This window comes from Podarcis melisellensis (genome assembly GCF_964234715.1).
Source record: "Podarcis melisellensis genome assembly, chromosome: 13".
Lineage (NCBI taxonomy): Eukaryota > Metazoa > Chordata > Lepidosauria > Squamata > Lacertidae > Podarcis > Podarcis melisellensis.
The window spans coordinates 32515967-32539436 of record NC_138545.1 but is presented as its reverse complement, the minus strand read 5'-3'; the positions used below and the strand labels follow the sequence as shown (position 1 = coordinate 32539436).

Genomic DNA, 23470 nt, shown 5'->3' with positions numbered 1-23470 from the left:
ATGCCGCTCTTCATTGAGCATTAATTCAGATTTGTCTGCACAGAGGTTATACAACAGTGCATCAAGCAACTGGTATCCCACATTTCCCTGTATATTTTCACGTCACTTTCCTTACTTTTTAAAAAAGTACATTTTGAAGGAGGAGTGGTTTCGCTGTGCAACAGAGGCAAATCCACTGTGTTACCGAAATTTGTTGTTTTATGATTGAATCCCACCTGCAACGCAGCCAGTCTGGGAGCAGCCATGACCACTTGCTAAAAGCCAGATATACCACACAGTCAATGAAATCAAGCAGCCATCAAATCAACTGATGCTTTTGGATTGCACTCCGTAGTGATCTAAGAATTCCACCCGTTGTCATAAATGCACATTCAAATCAGTCCACGTCCCTAGAGGTATGTAAACTGATGCAGCAGCTGCTGACAAATCAAGGGAACTTGCAGGGAGAGAGGGGAGGGGAATGGTTTGATGCCTTTTTTCTGGTAGAGGTAGCTATTCCAAGCCAAGTGTTAATTTGCTCTTGTCTCCTGATCTGCAGAACAGCCAAAGGCTCTAGCTTGGAAGAAATACTGTCCCCCTGGAAGGGAAGATCATGCTTCCCTGAGCAAAAGCCCAGAGTTATTGAATGGCTTCAAGCACTTTAACACCAAAATCACCCACCCACTACAACCCCTTCCTCTCATCTCTGCCCAGTTTCCCCTCTCATTTTCAAACCCTCCACCTCCACACACACAAAACAGAAGTTCTATAGTCATGGAAACATGCCAAAGACACATCTTCTACTATTTGATTAACATATCCCTATCCAATTTTCCTTTACTGCTACAGTGCTTTCAATCCACTCAAACACACAGCTCTCCACTACTGTATATAGAAAAATATCAAGCACCTCCTCAGCAAAGCCAAAACATGGGTCAAACAATCAACCCACACCCCCCAAAATACCCCATGCCCCCCAATTGCAAACAAACAAACTAACTAACCAACAAGTGACAACTTTGGAAATGCCAAAGCAATACATGTGGACTAACCAATAAATAAAACACTGGATACAAACTTTCAATTTGCACTGAACAGAGACATCAGATTCGTGTTCTTCCCTGCATCCCTGCCCCAAACTGCAGAATTCAAAATTTTGTGTTCACAGCTCTGAACATTGAGCCACCCAAATAAAGAAAAAGAAATTGTCTTTCCACTTGCACTGACTCTGGTCACTAAGGTTTTGCCACGAACTCTGGTTTCGCCATCCCATCCCGGTCACTATAATACGCAATCCGAAAGTAAAATGAAAAGTGAAATGTTATGTTGGATACCTGCAAATCTTTTAAGCGTTCCAAGCAAAGGCATATTAGTAGCAGTAATCACAGTCCCAATGAATCACCACTGAGACCTCAAGAGACAACCCAAGAACCCCCAAAACAAAACAAGATCAAAACAACATCAGTAACAAAGCCCCCATCTCACCCACCCCATGACGGTAACACTTCTCTGACCCTGCATCTGAAGGGTACACAGCTTCTTTTCTCCTGTCCCAAAGGGCGACTTTCACAAGCTGGGGCTCCTTGGCATCTCTCAGCAGACACAGTTCTTCAGCAAAGCCACTAGCAAGTGGCACCCGGTCGCTGAACAATGTCCAGCAGCTGCCGTGGGATCCCCGGTCATCCCTCCTTCACAGCCAGTTCCGTCACATTTTGCTAAGATAACAGCCTGGAATGCGTTCAAGGCAGCCGGAGGGCTGGCAGGGAAACCATCTCCCGTGTGGTTGGAGAGCATCCCTTTGAAGAAGATGCCAAGAAGTCAATCTGTGCAGTTCCCACCGGATGCCTACCAGGGAATTTTGCTGGTGGGATAACTCCATGTATCGCCCCCGGGGCCACAAAGTTCTGTGGGCAGAGATGAGGGAAGGCATACAGGCTTTGAGGGAAGCTAGTGGCAGAGCCAGACATAGCTAGATTGAGCGGTCATTTGGCAAATGAATTAAAACCTTGATGCTGGAACACTGATCTGGATTAATCCAGCATAATCCTCCTTTAAAGGCAGCCTCTAAGTGGTCACCAAATGGCAGCACCCCCACCCCATTGGGCAAAGTTTGGTCCCAACTTTTCAGCTGCTATTGGGGAGGGTACAGGGGGCTGTGGGAGGGGCCGTGACTGTGGGAGTTTTCCAGAGCGCCAGAAGAATCTTCTGATGCATAAGGAAACTTTTCAGATTTGGATTGATCAATAAATAAAACTTGAGGTATCCTTACAAGTACAGAGGGTGTAGTCATACACAACTAGGGATGGGGGGGGGTGGATTGTAGAAATTCAATCCAGCTTGCATTTAAGGGCAAATATACCTAATCCACAGGGACGTGAGTGACGCTGTGGGTTAAACCACAGAGCCTAGGGCTTGCCGATCGTCAGGTTGGTGGTTCAAATCCCCGTGACGGGGTGAGCTCCCGTTGCTTGGTCCCTGCTCCTGCCAACCTAGCAGTTCAAAAGCACATCAAAGTGCAAGTAGACAAATAGGTACCACTCCGTCGGGAAGGTAAACGGCGTTTCCGTGCGCTGCTCTGCTTTGCCAGAAGCAGCTTAGTCAAGTTGGCCACATGGCCCAGAAGCTGTACGCCAGCTCCCTCGGCCAATAAAGCGAGATGAGAGCCGCAACCCCAGTCATCCGCGACTGGACCTAATGGTCAGGGGTCCCTTTACCTTTACCTTTATACCTAATCCACAATTTGTGAAACAATATGTGAACAGAAGCACAGCCATGCCTCAACATTCACACGTCTCTGGATTTCGCAACACGGTTCTCCAGCCAAGTAATGAGTGCAAATATATATATATACAGTAGTGGTACCTCGGGTTACATACGCTTCAGGTTACATACGCTTCAGGTTACAGACTCCGCTAACCCAGAAATAGTACCTCAGGTTAAGAACTTTGCTTCAGGATGAGAACAGAAATCGGGCTCCGGCGGCACGGCGGCAGCAGAAGGCCCCATTAGCTAAAGTGGTGCTTCAGGTTAAGAACAGTTTCAGGTTAAGAACGGACTTCCAGAACGAATTAAGTACTTAACCCAAGGTACCACTGTGTACACACACACACACACACACACACACACACACACACACACACACACACTAATGTAAAATCTGCATTAAAAATGTCCTGAATCTCTGTGTACCCGGAGGTAAGTCCTGCTACTTACGCATTCAGAGTCCCAAAAGCAACACCAGAGAGTAGTCTGACAGTACAAATGGTCAAATAGTGGTCCAGGTCCAATACAACATGCAAGGTCTGAAGTCAAACTGTAAGGTCAGGTTCCCTCCTCTGCAGAATATCCAGAGTTGGAACACCTTGGGTCAGTCCTGAAGTCACAGTCCAGTGGAGTTCCCAAAGCAGCCAGGCCATGGCCCATCAACAGAGAAAGTTGAGCAGACATAGAGTCTCTGCCTTGCTTCCCCCTTATCCTTGACTGATGCACCTGAGCTTGCTTCAGCTGAGCAGCTGTGCCTCTCCACATGACCAAGCATGTGATCCTGTCATGCCCTGAGCCTAAACCAACTGAGTGACCACAACTTCCTCCCAGAGCTAACGGGTCCCATGTTCTCCACCTGATCTACTAGTGAGCTGGGCTGGGTTCCTTTGCCTGCCTTAATCTCCTGGAGTGCACTGACGCCTCAGAGCCCACAGTATCCATGGAGACAGGGGCACCTCTGCTTCTGGTGAGGTTGTCTCCTGCCCCTGGATCCTGTGAACTGTTTACTACCCCCTCAACATCCTCTGATGTGTGCCTTGAATACCTCCTAAGTACCCGAACCCTCCCTTCCCCATATTCAGTTTGTCCCAGTGTGCACCAATCACGGCCACACCTCTCGCTGTGATCCTCCTCCCCTTTTTCAGTGTCCTTATGACAATATATGAGTGAAAGAAACCCAGATGGGGATCTTTCCAACAGAAGGGCAATGTCCTAACAACAGACCATCAGAATGTCTTTGATATATCATAACTGGGAAGGTACATCAAAACTTCATATATAATCACTAATCCAGGTCTAGGCAAAAGCAGAAGATAATATCCATTATTACACACAGAGAGCCCTGTTCTAAATGATGGCAAGGCAAAAGGAAATAGTTGCAAACCTCCAGGATAATACAAAGAGATTCGGGGGTGTCTGAAACTACTGAAACCCAGTAGTTTCAGACACAACAATGTTTACTAATCCAGGCTTAATGCCTGAAGCACATATTGAGGAAACAGTTCAGTGCAATATCCTTCCCAGAGCCGATGGGAGGCTGTTCCATCGACCCGTTTCAAACTGGATTCATACTCATAGAGATTATGCTTCATATACAGGAGGCTGAACATCCAGCCATGTGGCCCCAAGTGAAATCCCTTGTAGGTTCAGATTAGCACAACTCAGGGCTGACTGCTGTAGTTCTTTAATTCTAGATTCCCCTTGAGCATTTGCAAACGAACATAGCTCCCTCCATCCCTCCCTGTCTCGGAAGGAAGATGTGCCATTAGGGCTGCAAAAAGGGATGCTGATTCGTGGTCGGCAAAGGTTTTAACCCGCACCCCAAATCATAGTTCCATGTAGAATTGATGTTTTCATACTGACACCTTAACTGCGCAGTCTCGTGCTATTTTACAACACAGCTCCATCCATCAGAAGCCAGACTGGGCAGCCCCAGAAGCCTATCAGATTTCATCCTGTTAGGGAGGGTGTGTGGGAAGAGGCATCACGATCTACACAGTGTGAAATCTATAAAAGCAGAATCCTTTCCCTGGTGAATCATTGGGCAACTGCTTTCTTTGAAGGCATCTGATGCGGCAAATGCAAAGAAAAGCACAGCGTTAAAAAGAAGCAGCAGAAGAGAAAAAAGAGAAGAGAAGAGAAGAGAAGAGAAGAGAAGAGAAGAGAAGAGAAGAGAAGAAGTTTAGCAGCTGGAAAGCAGTTGGGAAATGCCAAAAGCCTTCTGATCATTCCGTACTTCTCCAAGTGGAATGGGTTGCCCCAGTAATCCAGAATGTACCTTCAGCTTCTAGGCTGTCGTGAGGTTTCCATGGCAGATGAAGTATGCATCTGTCCGCACAGCTTTCTGAAGCATAACTGCCAGCTCTGGGGAAATTCTGTTATGTATCCCCCAATTCCCCCAATAGTGGGAAGTCTGAGGTGGAGGAAAGCTACAGGATTGAGTGTCCTGTGGGATGGGGATGTAGTTATGATGCCTTTTATTTACATGTTGAGTATGAAGGAGCACACCACCAGAGAATGCAAGTCCACAAAGGAGAATTGGTTCTCCAGAGCAAACAGTGCACCTCTGGGGACATGGACACACACACACACACGACTCCTTCTTACAAGCCATGTAACAAACAGTCTTCCTTGCCAGCTACATCCCAACTCTGTTCCAGACATACAGATATATGCACACACAATCAGCACAATGATCGCTAAACTCACATCAAGCTATTAGGCATGCAGGAAGAAAACCTGTAGCAAACACGTAAGAATATCCCAGGCCTACTTGATCACACCAATGGTCCACCTAGGTCCCTTCCACGTATTGATCATTCCTCCAGATTTGTCTTCGGGGAACTTAAGACAACCTTGCCTTAAGCAATGGTTGACCCACACTTTTCACTGTGCATTTATTTCCCTGACACTCTCCTTACCATAAGATGTCTGATTTTGGGGGAGAAGCAGGTTCGTTGCGCGAGAGCACAAATGCTCCTAAGCATTTAAGATGCTGGAAAAGCCGGTCTCTTTTTGCAAATGCATCACAGGCTGTGTACACATCTGAAGAAGTGCGCATGCACACAAAAGCTTATACCCAGAACAAACTTGGTTGGTCTCTAAGGTGCCACTGGACAATTTTTTAAAAAAAAAATATTTAGGTGTACACACCGCCAGCTTAAAATGCAGATAGGTTGCTCGTTTTCTCAATTTGGGCCGAAGCTGGTTGGGGTGTATGGGGGATGTACCAAAACACAGTATTTCACAAGAAATGACAGGCTAGATACAGCATAGATATGGATTATGGCTAATGGATTATGTTCCTAAAATGAGGGTGGAATCACAATGCACGCAGAGCAAACAGGGTTGTACATGCAACTACAGCCACAAGTGAGTTCCTGCACACAGCCTATCCTCATCCCGACAGTGAGGTGTTGCATGGAACGCTCTGGTCTGGGATTTGCCCTGTTGCCTTGGAAACCCCATCGCCAGGCAGCAAGCGCAGAGCGCCAGATGTGCGGTCCCTTCGCCGAGCTCCCTTGCGCTATTCAAATGGTGACATCAGGACACACCTGGAAATGAGCCACTCAGACTCGCTCTCTGCTTGCTGCAGGTGACACTCTCCTGCAGCTGCCAGGCCTGCGCGGCTGCTTTGTGCCAAAGGCACAGCTTGCTCTGTGGCAGCCGACTCCGCCTCTAGAGGTGATGTGCTCCTTTCCTCTTCCAGAGCTGCGGAAAGCTGTGCCACTGGCTCACATTTCCTCTTACCCCGCATTAGTCATAACAAGCTGTCAGATTCCAGCAGGTGGGCACAATTATTCTGCCTCTAGCCCTTCCTTCTCTACCTATATTAAAGATATAAACATGCTCAGGACCACAGTGGGGTGGGGTGGGGGTTCACACCTTACTTCAGGTGTGTGAATGTGTCTAGCCCTGGCGCAGAAAAGATCTGAAAGTTCTGCTCTGCATGCTCTCATCAGAAGGTAAAGGTTCTGGTGCATCCAATGGTGGAGCCTTATTTAATTAATTTTATTTATAATTTTTCATAATCACATACACAAAGCAAAACATTTTTTAAAAATCAACTTCCCTTCCTTCTGCTTCAATGGTTCCTGCCAATTACACCTCGCTGCTGTGTATTCTAATTACTCCCCATTTTTCCTTTCTCATTTTATCTCAACACACAATTTTTACTGCTGAATTTAACACTGCTAACGTTTTTTTTTTAAATATTTTTTATTAATTTTCTTTTCTCAAAACAAATATCCAATATCATTGTTAAACATACACTTTCCAATTTCCCCCCTCCCTGTTGACTTCCCTCAACCACCATTTCTGATAAATTCTGTTTATATACAATATTATGTTATCACATTGTTATGCTTCTTGTTCTCTGTAAATAAAATTGTAAATGTTTATTTAAATCCTGCCAGCTGGACCATTTCTTTGTGTTGTTTCTACAAATATATTGTAAAGAGTTCCCATTCTTTTTCAAAGTCACTATTGTCCTTTTCATGTAGTTTGTCCGTTAACTTTGCTAACTCTGCATAGTTCATCAACTTTTCTTGCCATTGTGCTTTTGATGGTACAGTACTTCTCCGGTCTTCCAATTTTGAGCTATTAAGATTCTTGCCACTGTTGTAGCATACATGAATGTCTTTTTTTCTTTCGACAACTCTTGTCCTAAAATACCTAACAAAAAAGCTTCTGGTTTTTTAACAAAAAAAATTAACCACTTTTTTTAGTTCATTGTATATCATTTCCTCAAAATTTTTAATAATCTTACAGTCCCACCACAGTAATCCTGCTAGAGTTTTAACCTGTTGACAATGATTCTTCCAATATTCTACAAACGTTTTCCAGTCTTCCTTAAATAGCCTTTCCTCTGGATCTCTTATTCTCTTGGTTAGGCTCGCCAATTCGGCATATTGCATCATTTTCATCTGCCACTGCTCCCCCTCCATTTCTGGCCATATTCCATTCAGGCTGCCCCGTAGTTGCGTAGAGAAACAGACTCCAGTTACGTAGTTTTAAGCTCAGGACTTAATGAACTTATGGGGGAGCCCTTTTTAGATGGTGATATGCATTGCTTCGCTTACTTCTAAATGTGGTTAGCTGGCCATGCTGCATTTGGGATCCCTCCTGCTCTTTCTACTAAACGGGACCCTGGACCTCTGCCTCAAAGCCCTGCCCTGGCAGCTGAAGTTGGATGCATCTCCTCTCCCCTTTCTAAATAAGCTTATTGAAAGAAGCAGCGTGGAGAAAAGTGAAAGATGTAATCCTTTCAAAACAAAAACATGTTTCTAGTTCTTAAGGTACAGGGCAGTGATTTTCAAATGTTGTTCTGGGGAACACTGGGGGGCCCTTAGAAGCCTATCAAAGCTTTCTCGGTAAGAAGGATCACTGACGGTGGAAATGTCTCCAAGAAAGATTGCTGAATCACTACCCACAAGGAGCACTTGAAGAATTCTGTACCCGTGGGAAATGAATTCCAGTGGGAACTGGCTTAATCCACATCTCCTGGACTTAAGTGAGGATCAGAACATAATTATCCTTCAAATTTCACACTTCTCCCAAGTCTCCAGTGCAGTTCTTGGCTCAAAATAACATACCAATATGTGATAAAAATGCATATGTTAGGATACATTTAAAAATGCATACAAATGATGTATTTAAATGTGAATTCTGTGCAGATTTTCAAAGCCAATGGCAGATTAATAAGGCAGGGTGCACTTATGAATGAACACATGCAAAACTGGGTGTTAATGTCAGGGTTAGCCAACATGGTGCCATGGGGCTGATGGGAGCTGGCTGGGGCTGATGGGAGATGTAGTCCACAATATTTGATCTTATTTAGTTAGTTAAAAGCTTTTATGTATTGCTTAGTTCTTTAATATATATAAAAAAATCTCTGCAGTCTAAAAAACAACCAATGCATCATGAAAGCATTAAAACAGAAACACAATTTCAAGCCAGCAAAACAGAAAAAAGCCATACCCTCTAACATTCCACAGAGGAAAATTGGGACGTGCGTCTTTCAGAGATGCGCTACAGCGAGAACCAAAACAGAATATCTCAGGGTTCAATCAGAAACCGGGGTGGCTTCTGTAATTCTGGGGTGTCCTGCTCAAATCGGGACAGTTGAAGTGCACGGAAAAACAGCGAACACATAAAACAGAAACTCAGAAGGTACAAAGATTTAAAACAGGTTCCAGTCTTATGGGTCAGGGAAAGCCTGTGTGAAAAGCTAAGTCTCTACAAGACATCTGAGGGCCACTTATGGCTGCTGCTTCACATACGACATCTGGAGGGCATCCTATTGGTCTGTGCTATACGTTCTGAATGCTGACCAGATTGATTGCGTACCCGTTGAAGTTTCAGAACCATCTTCAGTCCCACGCAGAGCAGAATGCAATAACAGTCTCGTCTAGATGTAAGCGAGGCACGTGGGTGTAAACTGAGGCAAGCTCTGCTTTCTCTAGACAGGGTCACAGCTGGTGAACCAGCCTAAGCTGGTAAAAAGCATTCCCAGCCACCAATGGCATCTGCTCCTTCTCCATAGACATGTGCTGAGCCTGGGAAAATCCCAAAGCTGCAGCCTTGAGGGGGAGTGCAGCCTCATTCAAAACTGGTTGCAAATCTCTATCCAGATCAGTCGACTTCCTAACCCAGAGTACCTACATCTTTTCTAGATTAAATAAAAATTATTATTATTATTATTATTATTATTATTATTATTATTATTATTATTAAGCTGCCATTTGTTTGCCCTTGTCTGTTCCAAAACCACCCCCAGACACCTGCTCAGGGTTTCCGGTGCCTCGCTAGGATTAGTAAATGGGAAAGAGAGGAAGAGCTGTGTGTCATGCACAAGCTAAAATGGCAATCTAGCCCAAGCCTGAAGATCATATCTCCCAGCAGTTCCAAGCAAATGTCAAAAACCACAAGGGACAAAACGGAACCCTGATGTACCCCTTTCCACAATAAATGACTAATGTAGAAGAGCCCACCTCCTTTGCAGATAACTATGGGGAATATGAACATTGTCATCTCTTTTTCCAGATTAAATACAAACGTTTATGTTTCCTACCATAGGGCACGTGTTTGGTAGGAGTGTGAAGGGGGGGGGGGGTGAATGCAAAGGGAACGTTGGCATAAGGGTACAATGTCACTATTTTCAGGTATTTCAGGTATTTTCACATTCAGGATGCACAATCCCTTCTGCATCGAACCCATTTCCACACCCAAACTGGATTGGTTTGTTTGTTGTTTATTTATTGCTTGTGATAAGAACAGGGAGACATGGGGCAACACCTCCTTGGTGCAACGTTGTAGAAATCAAAGCAAAACAAATCAGAATGAATGCTCAATAAATAGCCGAGGTCACCTAACCTCCGTGCAGACTTTGTGCAAACAAATCAGGACGGAAGCTCAATAATAGCAGGTCAGCTGGAAATTACCTAAGTCTGGAACTGGGAGCAGGGGCAGGGACGGCCAGCGTGGGGCTGATTGCCTGACAAAGGCAGAGGCTGGAACTGCTGCAAGAGACACACTGCTGGATGCGGCTTAGGAGCTCAAGGGAGATCAATCTGATTCCAAACGAGAACCTAATGTGCAGCCATCATATCGACTTCATCTTGGTGACTAAGTGTGTGATGATGGGAAAGCCAATGCATTTACAAGTGGACGTTCTAAACATCCCAGGTTATAATTCCAGTGCGCACACACTCTGACTGATCTGAAGATAAGTATTTACATTTTATAGGCCCCATAGACATAGATCTAGGCACACGAGAATAATGTTGCGTGACTATCTCCTCTTGCACTAGTCTCAGCTGATAATGTGCTCTGCAAAATAAATAAATAAAAATGAAATCTGAATATCTAATTTGTGTTTTTGCTAACAAAAACTGCTGCAATGTGAAAGTTTGATTTGCATATACTTAAGGCATATTATACCTGCACGTTGGTGAGTAAAGATATGGGTAAACCACTAAATCAAATAATAATTTGCTTTGATTTTATTAGTAGTAGCAATAGGCCCATTTTTGTAGGCTCTTGGGAGTTCTGTAGACACGGAGCCTACAGTATCTAATGGTTAAGCCATGAACACTGTCTGCTTCAAATTTTGGAGCAGGGGATATTGGACTCTCATTGGTTCCGAGGCCTAAAAATCCTTTCTCGGTGTCAATAGGGGAACGCTCTACCATGAGTCAAAATGAAGTGGCTGCTTCCGGTAGCAGATTTTTACTGCTCTGATAGATAGAAGAATGGGAGGCAGAAACATCTATACACTGGGAATGACCTTCCCCTGTTCCTTCTTCTTTCATTGGTGCTCATCCACGGGGAAGTCTCCCAATGAATCCAAGCGCCATGTGAAATGGTGCGAGGGGGAATTGCCATTCCCGTCTGTGGCACTAGAGCTGACTTGAGCAAAGACCCTGAGTTGGACCTTCCAGACTACCTCCATGGATCAGCTGATACAATACCAGACCATTAGAATTTCAGATGTCTCGAGTAAATAGGCCAATCCACACGCTGCAAAGGAAGGCAAATGTTTAATCCTGCCTACTACTACTACTACAAGCAGTCATGCTTAGAGAAGCAGATGGGTGCTAGTTTTAATTCAGGAAGACTTCTACCCTTGACAGGCTCTGGTATACGGTATGATTCTGGTCCAGCAGAAATAAAATCGCTGCCTCGTCCTATCCTTGACCTCTAACTCCTGGCCTTATTCCCTTTCTCACCCGTTTTAGGCCTCCCTGATGAATTTCAGTATTCTTTTAAACCCGCGTGTCGCTTAGGGTAACAATTAATCCGTCGTATGCTTACAACGCTCACCATTTTGTCAGGATTATCCCGATTAACCTAGAATTAATCCCGATCTCAGCATTAACAAGATTACTGTTAAAATCGGATTAGTGGGAAAGATGTACCCCCTTGGCTGATGCGTGTGGGGTGAAAAGCAGGGTGGGCGGGTTTAAGAGAAGGGTGTGTGTCTGGATGCAACTCACCCACGGAATGCAAGAGAAGGCGATGAGCAAAAGGCATTCTTAAGTTTTCCACCCAGAGCATGGGCCTCAGCTATTTCTGCTGATTAAATCAGCTGCCATGTGCTAGGAGCTGCACAGACGTATTTTGATTCAGGTTTTATTTCTTATCTATTGCCAGCATTTCCCCACCGCCTTCCAGATCCAAAGCTCTCTTACCAAAGGCTGCTTGTGCACAATGTGAAAATGTGAATATACAGGTAACACCAACTCTTCAAGGATGAAAAAAAAACAAAACTAAAACAACAGTCTAAAAAGGCTTGATCAGTCCAGCATTGCAAGCCCAGTACAACAATGTAAAACTGAGACACGTTGAACTCTAGTCCCCATCATCCCCAGCATGGCCATTGGTCAGGAATGATGGGAGTTGGAGTCTAGCAAAAACACCTGGAGTGCACCATTTTAAGCATGCCAAACAATAAAAGATCCAACACAGCACCTTTAGCTAGGGATGGGATAAATTCGATTCCGTTTGCATTTCAGGGCAGTGCAGTTCTAATTAATTCGCACCAGGGTGGATTTGACATATCAAATCGATTTAAATCATGATTTAAATCACTAGGCAGTAAGACTAGAATTAAATCACTAGTCAGTAAGACTTGATTTAAATCTCTCTCTCTCTCTTTTTACAGAAAGACTCTGGTAATATTTACTGGTATTTATAATATAATAATAAAATAATATTTGCTGGTAATATTTACAACCAGATGAAGGTTTCATTTTTGGAATAATAAATTTTCAGAGTAGTTCTTACAGTTATATCAAAAATTACTGATTTGATTATACTATTAGAAGTACAAAGATAGGTAATTATGAAATTATTGTTTATATTTGGACAACTTTTCTGCTGAAGGAGAAAAATAATCATTTCCTTAAAAACAATTTAAACAATTTTTTTAACTAAAACAATAACATTATAGCATATGTATCCATGTTTGTAAACTGATGTGGTTAAGCGATTTAAATTAAAAAAAACAAAAAACTTAGACTGAGTTTTAGCACACACGAAAAACTTAAAACAAATCCTTATTTCCTGATGAATACCCTTTGGACTATAATGTAACTTAAATAGAAAACTATATTTAGGAAGATTTTTCCTCCAAAAGCATTTTATTTTAAAAATCAGATTTAAATTAAAGAAATCCATTTTTAAAAAAAAATCATTGATATTTATCCACTGAGAAAAGTAAAAAAAACCTGCTCCTTTTCCCTTATGGAGTACCCAAGAGCCCATATAGAGTCCTTTTGTAGGTTCTCTATCGGTAGGAGAAAATAACAGAGACCAACCAGAGAATATTGAGAAGCAAAGCAGCTAGTAAGCCTGATCTTTATTAACTGTTGCAACAGGGTGCTCCCCCACACACAGGAGAGAGGAGGAGGATCCCAAGCCATGTGTGCAAGCCCTTAAACAGTGGTACCTCTGGTTGAGAATGGGATCCATTCTGGAGGCTTGTTCACAACATGAAAAGCCCGCAACCTGAAGCGCCATATCTGTGCAGGTGCACGGCGCAATTTGGCCCTTGAGTGTATGCGCAAAGTGTGATTTAGCACTTCTGTGCATGCGCGAGTGGCGAAACCCAGAAGTAACCCTTTCCGGTACTTCCGGGTCACCGTGGGACGCAACCTGAAAAAACGTAACATGAAGCAAACGTAACATGAGGTATGACTGCATTGACATTTTAAATTGCCTGCCCTGGAGTCCAAGACCACCCCAAAAAACATCATACATACATCACAGAAAGGGGTGTAACCCAAGACCACCCCCCAGATACATCATACTTACATCACAGAAAAGGCGGTCTACAACAGAAATCTGAGTGCTTTGTTTATCTCCTGTCTGGCAAGTTACCTGATTGCATCTGGGTTTTGGCCACTCTTTTGTTATTATAACTACTTAATTCCTGAATCTAGGTCACAGGTCACAGGCTCACACCCTGTTCATATCTTGAATGTGCCCTTAAGACAGGATTTGTGAGGAAAGAGACAATGGGGAGGTTTCCCACTTCGACCTTGCAGAGAAATATTTGAGGTCAATTTGTTCAGAACCTTTTCTGTGGGGGTTTCAGACATTTGGTTTATCTATACAGTTATGAATACACACACACACACACAAACATTCTTAGAACACCACCTTGATTCACACTTTCCAAAGCAATGTGTAAAGACATCTTTTTAAATTTGCACTTTTCCCAATTTTGAAATGCAGTTCTCCAGTCAAGAATTGTGTACAAAAATGCATATGCTTCAATATGGATGATTGTCAGAGCAACCGAGGGAAGTAAAAAAAAAAGGATTAATTTGTTAAAATTGGATATCATTGTACATTTGTGTTGAAAATTAATAAAAAAATATTATAAAAAACAAAACAAAAAACGCATATGCTAGGGTTAAATGTGTAGCTCAGCACAGTTAAGAATCTTCCCTACGACCAGGAACCTTGTGCAATCTGGCCTCCTGATGGACGGAGATTACAGACTCCTTCTGGAGGTTAGGACTTTTCCTTTATTGGAGGTTTTAAAGCACCTGTTGGGTGGCCATCTGTCATGCATGCTTTAGCTGCGATCCTTGTGATGCAAGGGGGTTGGACTCGATGACCCTCGGGGGTCACTTCCAATTCCACGATTCTATGGTTTTATGAAAAGAAGACGACATCCCCCTGCACAACTTTGGGCTAAATGCATTGATATCAGGAGAGGAAGTGGGGAAAGTTGGCATGTGTGTGGATCAGGACCAGATTTAGGTTTGATGAGGCCCTGAGCTACTGAAGGTAATGTCCAGCTGTCCTTTGTCTACAATAAATTGTCACTGTTTCTTGTGTTGAATTTATGCTATATGGTAATTTATGGACCTAATGGGTACCTAAAGCCATTTGCACATGTTGACACGCAACCAGCCCATGCAGAATGTAGGCACCCTTATATAGAAATGAGCAAACCAGTGATATTTTAGGGAGCAGGCGAGCAGGCGGGGCCCATTACTTACATCATAGGAGTCTACACAACACAAAACACTGTTGCTGTATGTAGGTTTTATTTTATTTGTTTTTTATCTTATATTTTGGATACGTACATCCGGGTGTGTTTTTTTCTTTGATTTTTTGTGGGGAGAGAGTTGAGCCCTAAGCTATAGCTTGTTTAGCTTATACGTAAATCCGGCACTGGTGGGGTTGTTATAGAAGCAGGATCTGTGTGCCCACACCCCTTACCCACTTTCCGGGCCTGTCCCTCACACATCCTTTTGAAGGCCTGAAGCAGCCTTTACCTGTGGGAAACACTCAACTGCCCCAAAACACATGCCTTTACACATTGAAGGGTAACGAATAAAGGCTTCGCTTTGCTCAGGATGCTGAGTGAATAAAGATGGATGTTTCCCTCTCTCACAATACTAAGAGTCAGGGTCACCCAGTTAAAAGAAAAAAGGAAAAAAGATTCAGGGCTAACAAAAGGAAGTGCTCCTCCACACACTGCGTTACTGAGGATTTGTTGCCATAAGAGGTAGTGGAAGCCTCTGGTAGCTTAGATGACTTCAAAAATAAAGAAAAGACCTGTTCACGGAGAAGTGGGTCTACTAATGGCTTTGAAGCAAGGCAGCTAAATGACACCCTCCATGCTCAGAATCAGAATACGCCGAGCTGAAGAGAGAGACAGCCGTTGCTGAAGGTTGATGATGGGTTTTGTGTATTATTCACACATTTCCTTTGTCCCACTGTCACCTGTGCTAAACAGGTTTTCGGGTTTTTAACAGCAGAACAAAAGCATCCGGTTTACCAGAGGTGAGGGTCTCAGCTCAGTGACAAACATTTTTTGTCCCCAGCATCTGCCGATAAAAACTGGGAAAGCTTCCAGGTCTGAATCAGTGTCAGTGTAGGGCAGATTCCTGCACTCCTCCTCATCTCACTTTCAAACTACCTGCAACTCTTGGGTGGGGTGGCAGAAGGATGTGTCTCCCAGCTTGGAGTAACCGATGCTGGAGGCAAGCAGCAAGGCATGGCTGTCTCTGTGAGGCTCTGCTTGTGAGCATCCCAGGTCCACTATTGGAGGCAGAATGCTGGGCCAGGTAGACATTCAGAGCCTTTTGGTTGTTATTATGCTCTCTCTACATATAAGGTACAGTACTAGGGACGCGGGTGGCGCTGTGGGTAAAACCTCAGCGCCTAGGGCTTGCCGATCACATGGTCGGCGGTTCGAATCCCCGCGGCGGGGTGAGCTCCCGTCTTTCGGTCTCAGCTCCTGCCCACCTAGCAGTTCGAAAGCACCCTTAAGTGCAAGTAGATAAATAGGTACCGCTTTATAGCGGGAAGGTAAACAGCGTTTCCGTATGCTGCGCTGGTGCTGACTCGCCAGAGCGGCTTCGTCACGCTGGCCACGTCTGCAGACAGCGCTGGCCCCCGGCCTCTTAAGTGAGATGGGTGCACAACCCTAGAGTCGGACACGACTGGCCCGTACGGGCAGGGGTACCTTTACCTTGACCTTTACTAGGTGTACATTGCTATGGGGAGGACACACACACACACACAGCCCTGCATAGTCTATCATGTGAAGAAGGCCTTCTGGCAGTTCCCTCACTGCGAAACATTAAGCTGCAGGGAACCAGGCCAGAGAGCCTTCTCGGCAGTGGCGCCCACCCTGTGAAACACCCTCCCATCATATTTCAAACAGATAAACAACGATTTGACTTTCTGAAGGAAGCTCTGTTCAGGGAATTTTTAAAAATAGTTGATGTTGTGCTGTGTTTTTAATAATTTTGTTGGTTGCAGCCCAGAGTGGCTGGGGCAACCCAGTCAGATGAGCGGCATATAAATAATAAAATTATTAGCATTGGTATTAGTATTATTACAAATATGTCTTTTGCACATCTTGCAAAACCCCTACCTGATAAGATATGAGTGAAGACTCTGCATGGACCTATTTTATGTGTAGTCTTTACACGTGATGGTATCATTTCCATAAGCTATGCACAGACAAACACTTGTGGAGAAAGTGTCACATGTGAATCAGCCTTTAGAGGTTGAAGTGAGATGAGACAGGACTCTCCCACACTGGCCTTTTGCCCTGTGCTTTCTAGGCTTTAAAGCTCAGTGTCTGAGAATTTTATTTTTTGCCTCGCCACTTTCCCCAGGAAAACCTGCTCTTTAAGGTTGAATCAGAACAAATGGCAATTTGGGTTTACCCCAGATTGCCTTTTGCTCCAATTCGGTGGTAAAGAGCCAGGGTTTTCACGGAGAAGGGCAAAAAAAGACTGCTTGGGCAAAGAGTTTTAAGGTGCAGGGCTGTGTTTAGAAACATGGCACCAAAGGAAATCTGAATGAGCCCACAAAGTCAGCACGCCAAACAAGACACACACACACACCTCTGAAAGCTCTTGCTCACATTCTCAGGTGTACTGTAGCTGTTCAGAAGAGCAGAGAACAAACACAGCCTGCACATGCTCAGATGCACTGTTTCGATTGGCTGTTTTAAAGTTAAGTCGAGGCGTCAAAAAGTTCCGGTAATGAAGCTTGGCTTGAATTATGCCCTGGTTGCCAGGCTTAGCAAAACGCAACCTTTCATTCAACTACTCAGAGGGCAAATTCCGCAACAGCAGCAACCACAGAAGCAACAGCAGCACAGAAGGCACAGATGTTTCTCAAAGCTGCTGGCAGGCCTGGCCTTCAGGGCGCTGGCTGCGTTTTGGCAGAGGATTACAGCACTAAGCCTGTCTGACATTTGCCTGACTTGGTAGAGCAAATATCTCTGATGCTTGCAGCGCTGGTTCGGCAAACTCCCCAGCCTGCTGGAGGAACGCAAACAAAAGAGACCCACATAAGGTAAGAAGCTGCTGCTGTCTCCTCTGAGGCCTTGGCCTGCTAAGGCTTCAGAGCTGAAGCAGTTTGGTGCTTAAGGTGGAAAGCCAAAAGGTATCTTCTTTCCTAGTACTCACTATGGAATGAAATCCTTTGGGAACATCTCCTACGAAGCCCTAATTGAAATGAACAGCAGCCACATTTCAATAAAGAAGTGTTCCTCTGGGCATGGACAGAACGCATTTCCTGAATCAAGGAGTAACAAGGTCTGGCTTCACTCAGGTTTTAGATTTGAGGTTCCACCAAATCAGAGGTGGGGAGCCTGTAACCTTCCAGATGTTGTTGGATTCCGGCTCTGATCAGCCATAGGCAGCATAGGTTCCCCATCCCTGCACTAGGGCTCAGCCTTCAACCCTGTTGTTAATATCAGGGCTAAGATGTGTAGTGTAACAACAAAGAAGACAGTGCCTCTGAGGAACACACAGAGCACTTTTCACAAGCTACAGCTCACAAGTAAACTTTTTAAGATTCTGAAAATAAGTGTGAAAGCATAATGTGAGGTTTGCAGACATAGATCTCACTGATTTCCAAAGTGGCTGTTGGTAATTCAGAAACCAACTGAAATGTGTGTGTGTGTGCGTGCGTGCGTGCGTGCGTGCGCACACACAAAAGCAAATAATCAAGAATAATGCTCTCAACTATTTTAGCATGCAAAGGAAATGGTAAGTTGTTTTTTTAAAACAAGAATTGACAATTACTAGTACTAGTGTCCCGCATCATCTTCCCTTCTTCTGTTGCTGAGGATGCAGTTGCTAGGTTACCGAAGGACCACTGAGTACCAAGCAGGAGTGGGTGATCGATGGTAGAATTTGCAACGGGACAAAGAGACCAGAAATTCCTCTGACAATTGTTGCTGAGGGAGCGGTGCTGATGGGAGGGTGGACAGCTAAGCTGTGTGATGTGTGGCAGAGCCTCAGTCAGGCAATAAGCTGGGAAAGAGAAGCACATATCTGTGGCACAGCAGGGAGGGACGGGATATATGAAACTACATGTGCTATGGCATGACAACCCAAATCAGGTCGGGCAAGATCTCTACAATGAAGGAGTTAGGTGGTGATTTAAAGCATAGCATGGGCAGAATGAACAGCTTTATTTTTTAAACAAAAACCCTACACTAAAATTTGCATTTAAACACATAGGTATTTCAAATATGTTTTCTCTATTAAAAAAATGCACATTACTAAGGTTATTTCCTCTCAAAATAGGCTGTTTCTAGATGCATTTTCTCTCGAAATGCACATGTTAAAATGCATTTTATTTTTTATTCGAGAACTCTCAAATCTGGCACAAGTAAGAATTCTGTGGAACCTGAAAGCTTGCACACTCATCAAATTATACAGGTATTTTATAAGGTATTTGGCTTACATGGTATTTCCTATGTGTCATGGTATTGCCGGAGAACGCAGGGGGGGGAGGAGAGACAAGCAGAGGAAGGGGGGCAGGAAGTACCAGGGCAAGAAAGGAGGGGGAGTCAGGAGGAGGGAAGGCTCTCAGATGCTGGAGCAGAGCCTCAACTCCGTACAGGAAGCTCTGGCACTGACAGCGATGCAGTGCCGTTTCCATCTGCTCAGGAAAGGAGAGGGTTAAAGCGCAGGGGGCAGAGACTGAGGATGCCTCGCCTCCTCTGCTGGAAAAGGTAAGTCACTTCGGGAATCTGACTCACAAGATTCAGACGTATAATTTGTTTGCTGCTTGTACATATGTAAAATAAAGACTGTATCTATGTATCTCTGAGTGAGAAGCTTTTCTTGCCGAGAGTATTCTCAAGCCATCACACTATGGGATCAGCACAGCAACGAACATAATTTCCTGAACTGCAGTCTTCTAAGCCCGAAGTCTGGGAGCCACACTTACACACAGGCAATGACAGAATCACAGAGTAAATTAGCTTAGGTGTCGTGAACTTCGCTCAAAGAAATCCTGGGGAGTCGAGCTATATCTCTCATACCGACAACTCGCTCACCCTCTACCAAACCAAAGCAGTTTGATTTGGGTAAAGCAAAAAAAGGAGCATGCCAAGCACGACACAGTTCACCCCAATACTCACTCCTCTATTATCACACTGAGATCATGCAAAATTGATTTGTGTTATACTTTGGGTATGTTTTCACTGAAGCAGTAAACCTGTGTCTGAGGGGCACTACTTGAGACTGGCACATGTACTGGTCCTCGAAACACACACACACACACACACACACACACACACACACACACCACCCTGTTAAGGAAGAAACTAGGCTGGAACCCTTTTCCTGAACATATTAATTTTCTGTGTGCAGAGAATCTCTTGTCTGGAGATGGAACATTCCAAAATTTGATTCCCCCATCTGACCTGGTATAGGGCAGCTTATGGAGTTCAGATTTTGTTTTTCTACCAGAAAGGACACAATCTGGCTTTTCTGCACACCAATTCTGGAAGTACAGGTGGCAAATACTTTGTGATAATTCCCTAACACACACACACACACACACACACACACACACACACACACTATGCTCTACGGGGTCATCCCATGCTGGAATGTGTATACAGTATATGTGTTTTGCAGGTCTTTACTAGAGATTACCTGAAGGACCCCGGAATACCCAAAGGAGCATCTCCACCCCTATCATTCAGCCCACAAACTGAGTAGGGCCCACTGCCCTGGCTATACTCTCTGCACTGCCCTAAAAAAGAACAACAGTTTTTAAATAACTCCTGCTACTCTGAGCTGAAGGTTCTCATCTTCGAGTCTAAGGAATTGGCCACGATTCCTATCCCTTCTTGCCAAACCACCAAAAAGGAAAGATGAATTCCTGGTGTACAAAACAGTGTTGGCCTTCCCATGCATCAACAGGACGCAGTTGCTTCCGGCAACGTATTTCAGAAGAGCTGCCATTTTTATTTATTTATTTATTGCCTTTACGTGAGGATTTTATTATTTTTTTAAGCTGAAAGGAAATCTAGACCACAGCACGATTTTGACTTTTTTTGGCCTCAGGCAGGAAACCATCTAAGGCTGACACCAGAGTTGCAGGATCCCTTCTTTTCCCCTTCCGCGGCTGGGGAATCTGGGAGCAAAGCTCGCTTGGAGGCAAACCACATTTTGCATCTTAAAGTGATTTCCTGCAAGACAACTACTAAAGCAGTGAAGGCCTGAGAGCGTTTTGAATCATCCCTAAACTGTTTTGATCATTCCCCCCTACCCTACTGGGTCTTGACACCTCTCCTGGGAGATGCTGGCATTCCCTACTTCATTGTTTCCTGGACCCCCTCCTTGCCCAATCTCCTAAACCGATCTTGCTAAACCAATCTTGCTAAAGCGCCACATAACTATTATTATTTTTTACCTTATACATAGATTGTTCCTGAAAATGTTTTTGTGGATGTATTGATTGGGACTAATTAGCTGTACGAAAGACAGAAACTGCTGAGCTGACGTGGCCGTCTGTATGTCAGAGCCAGTTAAAACTTAGGCGTAAATTAAGGACGCGGCTGTGCCACACATTGCAACGGCGCATTTAATCTTCATCCTCTGCTGAAATGAAGCCTAAGTGGTCATGTCTGCATTTCCTCACACTGCGTTCCCCTATTGCCCGGCCATTCACCTCCGCTGCCAACATTTAAACTGCAGAATTGAAGGCGTCAAGGGATCAGACATTTTGCTTTGAAAACCCTGTAGAACACTGCGTATATTGATGGTGGCCATATAAATTATGATTTTTTTAAAACTGGTTTGAAATGTGATTGGTTGTCATGCCTTAGAATCTTGAGAATTACAGTTTTGTGGGAATGCTGAATGCTTTTTGGGGGAGGTGTATGGGGTGTTTGGAGAGGGGTAGTACCTCTGGCTGTGTACACGTCATGCTCCTTCTGGGCAGTTTGTTCACCACTGGTCCTGCCCTCAACTCTCACCTGTGGCTCCTAGGAGAGCTCAGCACGCAACAGCAGCCATACCTGGGAGCAGCCTCAACTGGCCAGCTAAACCAGGTGAAGACAGCCGATGGGTCTCTAACCCTAGCTGAGTTAGGGACTTCCCCTGCATGCGAAGACAGGCCAATAGTGGGTTCAATAGTCAAGAAGGCAGCTTCTGCACATGCTGTAGAAGTGAGGAGTAGATGCGGCTAGTCCACCTGGAAAGGGAGCCATCTGGAAGAAGGAAAACTCCAGGCCTAAACCTCTGATGCCTCATGAGATATCTTACAGAGAAGGAGTGGAGTCCCTAAGGCGGTTGGACGGCGCCTTGTGTGCCTGCTTCCGGCAACTCCTGCAGCCAAGCTGGTGCCAAACGTATTGCTCTGCTTTCCTTTGGACCACATCAGCGAGGCTGAGAGGAGGGTCTTGTCGTCTGGGCAGCACAGGATGTGAAAAACTGTCTCAAGATGTTGTGAGGTTCACAGAAGGATGGGGTAGAGGTGCTTAACTCATTTCTTACGAAACATTCTTTTCTGATCCTATTGCCTTGCCCAAGCTTCTTTTTCCTTTTTTGTGTGTGTGTGGGGGAATAGCATTTGGGGGCAGGGTGTGTGTGTGTGTGTGTAATATATATATGGCTGGTGGGGGAACAAGGTTAAGCTTACCCTTCTCATCTTGCAGCCTCCCAAGGCTGTTTTCATTTTTTTTTTTAATCTAGAGCAGTGATGCAGTAAGGTAATTTTAGATTCTGCACTTAATGGTCTTATTAGTTCAGCCTCCCACCCCCATCCCCGGATGGAAATGTGCATTGCTTCAAAATATAATAAGCCAGCCCTGCTGCTCATTCTGCAGAGTGGGGGCATGGACCTCTGTCCTAAAGTCCTGCCCTGATGGCAGCATGAAGACAAATATGCAAATACGCCGTCTCCATGGGACCTCTCTTCAACCCTTCCACTTAAGCATGGCCACTTACAAATTGCAAAAAAAAAAGGGGGGGAGACAAAGATTTCCACAGAATTCACATGTGCCAATTTCTATTTATAGATGCAAATGTGGAGGTAAATGATAAAATTTAAATGGGGATACAATACCTCTCTCCCCAATCTTCCCCACAGAGGCATGTCTGGCACTTTCACTAGTCAGCCTTTTGTGAATGTGGAAAAACCCCAGTCTATGCTCTGGCCTTTGACACCTAAGATATGTGTGTGTTTGGGGTGCACCCAATTCCTGTGACTGCAATTGATTTTAATTGTTTTTAATACTGAATTTTAAACTGCTGTAACCTGCTCAGGGAGAATTGTAAGGTTCTGCTCTTAGACAGGAAGAATCAGATGCACAAATATAAGATGGGGGTAAACCTGGCTTTACTGGCAATATATGTGGAAAAGGATCTAGGGGTCTTGGTGGATGTCAAGCTTAACATGAGTCAACAGTGTGATGCAGCAGCAAAAAAAGGCTAGTGCTATTCTAGGCTGCATCAACAGAAGCATAGTGTCCAGATCAAGGGAAGTAATAGTACCAATCTAATCTGCCTTGGTCAGACCACACCTGGAATACTGTGTCCAATTCTGGGTTCCACAGTTTAAGAAGGATGTTGCTGGAACGTGTGCAGAGGGCAACCAATGTGATCAAGGGTCTGGAAACCAGGCCTTATGAAGAACAGTTGAAGGAGGTGGGTATGTTTAGCCTGGAAAAGAGGAGACTGAGAGGAGAGATGATAGCCATCTTCAAATATCTTAAGGGCTGTCACACAGAAGATGGAGCAAGCTTGTTTTCTCCTGCTCTGGAGGGCCCAGGACTCAAACCAATGGCTTCAAGTTACAAAGAAAGGAGATTTCGACTAAACATCAGGAAGACGTTTATGACAGTAAGGGCTGTTGGACAGTGGATCGGACTTGGAAGCTGGAGGTTTTTAAGCAGGGGTTGCGTGGCCATCTGCCTATGATGCTTTAGCTGCAT

General features: G+C 44.5%; 1 protein-coding gene and 1 long non-coding RNA gene across 16 annotated transcripts in view; one reads left to right on the top strand and one right to left on the bottom strand.

Annotated features, from left to right (window-relative positions):
- SRCIN1 (SRC kinase signaling inhibitor 1) overlaps nt 1-23470 on the bottom strand; it is a 318961-nt gene that overhangs the window by 78920 nt on the left and 216571 nt on the right. Inside the window, exon 1 of one of the 15 annotated variants that reach the window (XM_081885554.1) lies at nt 3193-3464. The exons of 11 other annotated variants lie outside the window; for them this stretch is intronic. The gene's annotated coding sequence lies outside the window, so the exon portion shown is untranslated. Of the gene's footprint in view, nt 1-1468; nt 1847-3192; nt 3465-23470 lie in introns of those variants that run through there. 3 more of the 15 variants (XM_081885559.1, XM_081885560.1, XM_081885557.1) reach the window with 3 other exon arrangements.
- On the top strand, nt 18384-21237 carry LOC309355156. The gene is made up of 3 exons (XR_014162442.1): nt 18384-18480; nt 18887-18956; nt 20958-21237. It is a non-coding gene; the product is annotated as an uncharacterized lncRNA (long non-coding RNA).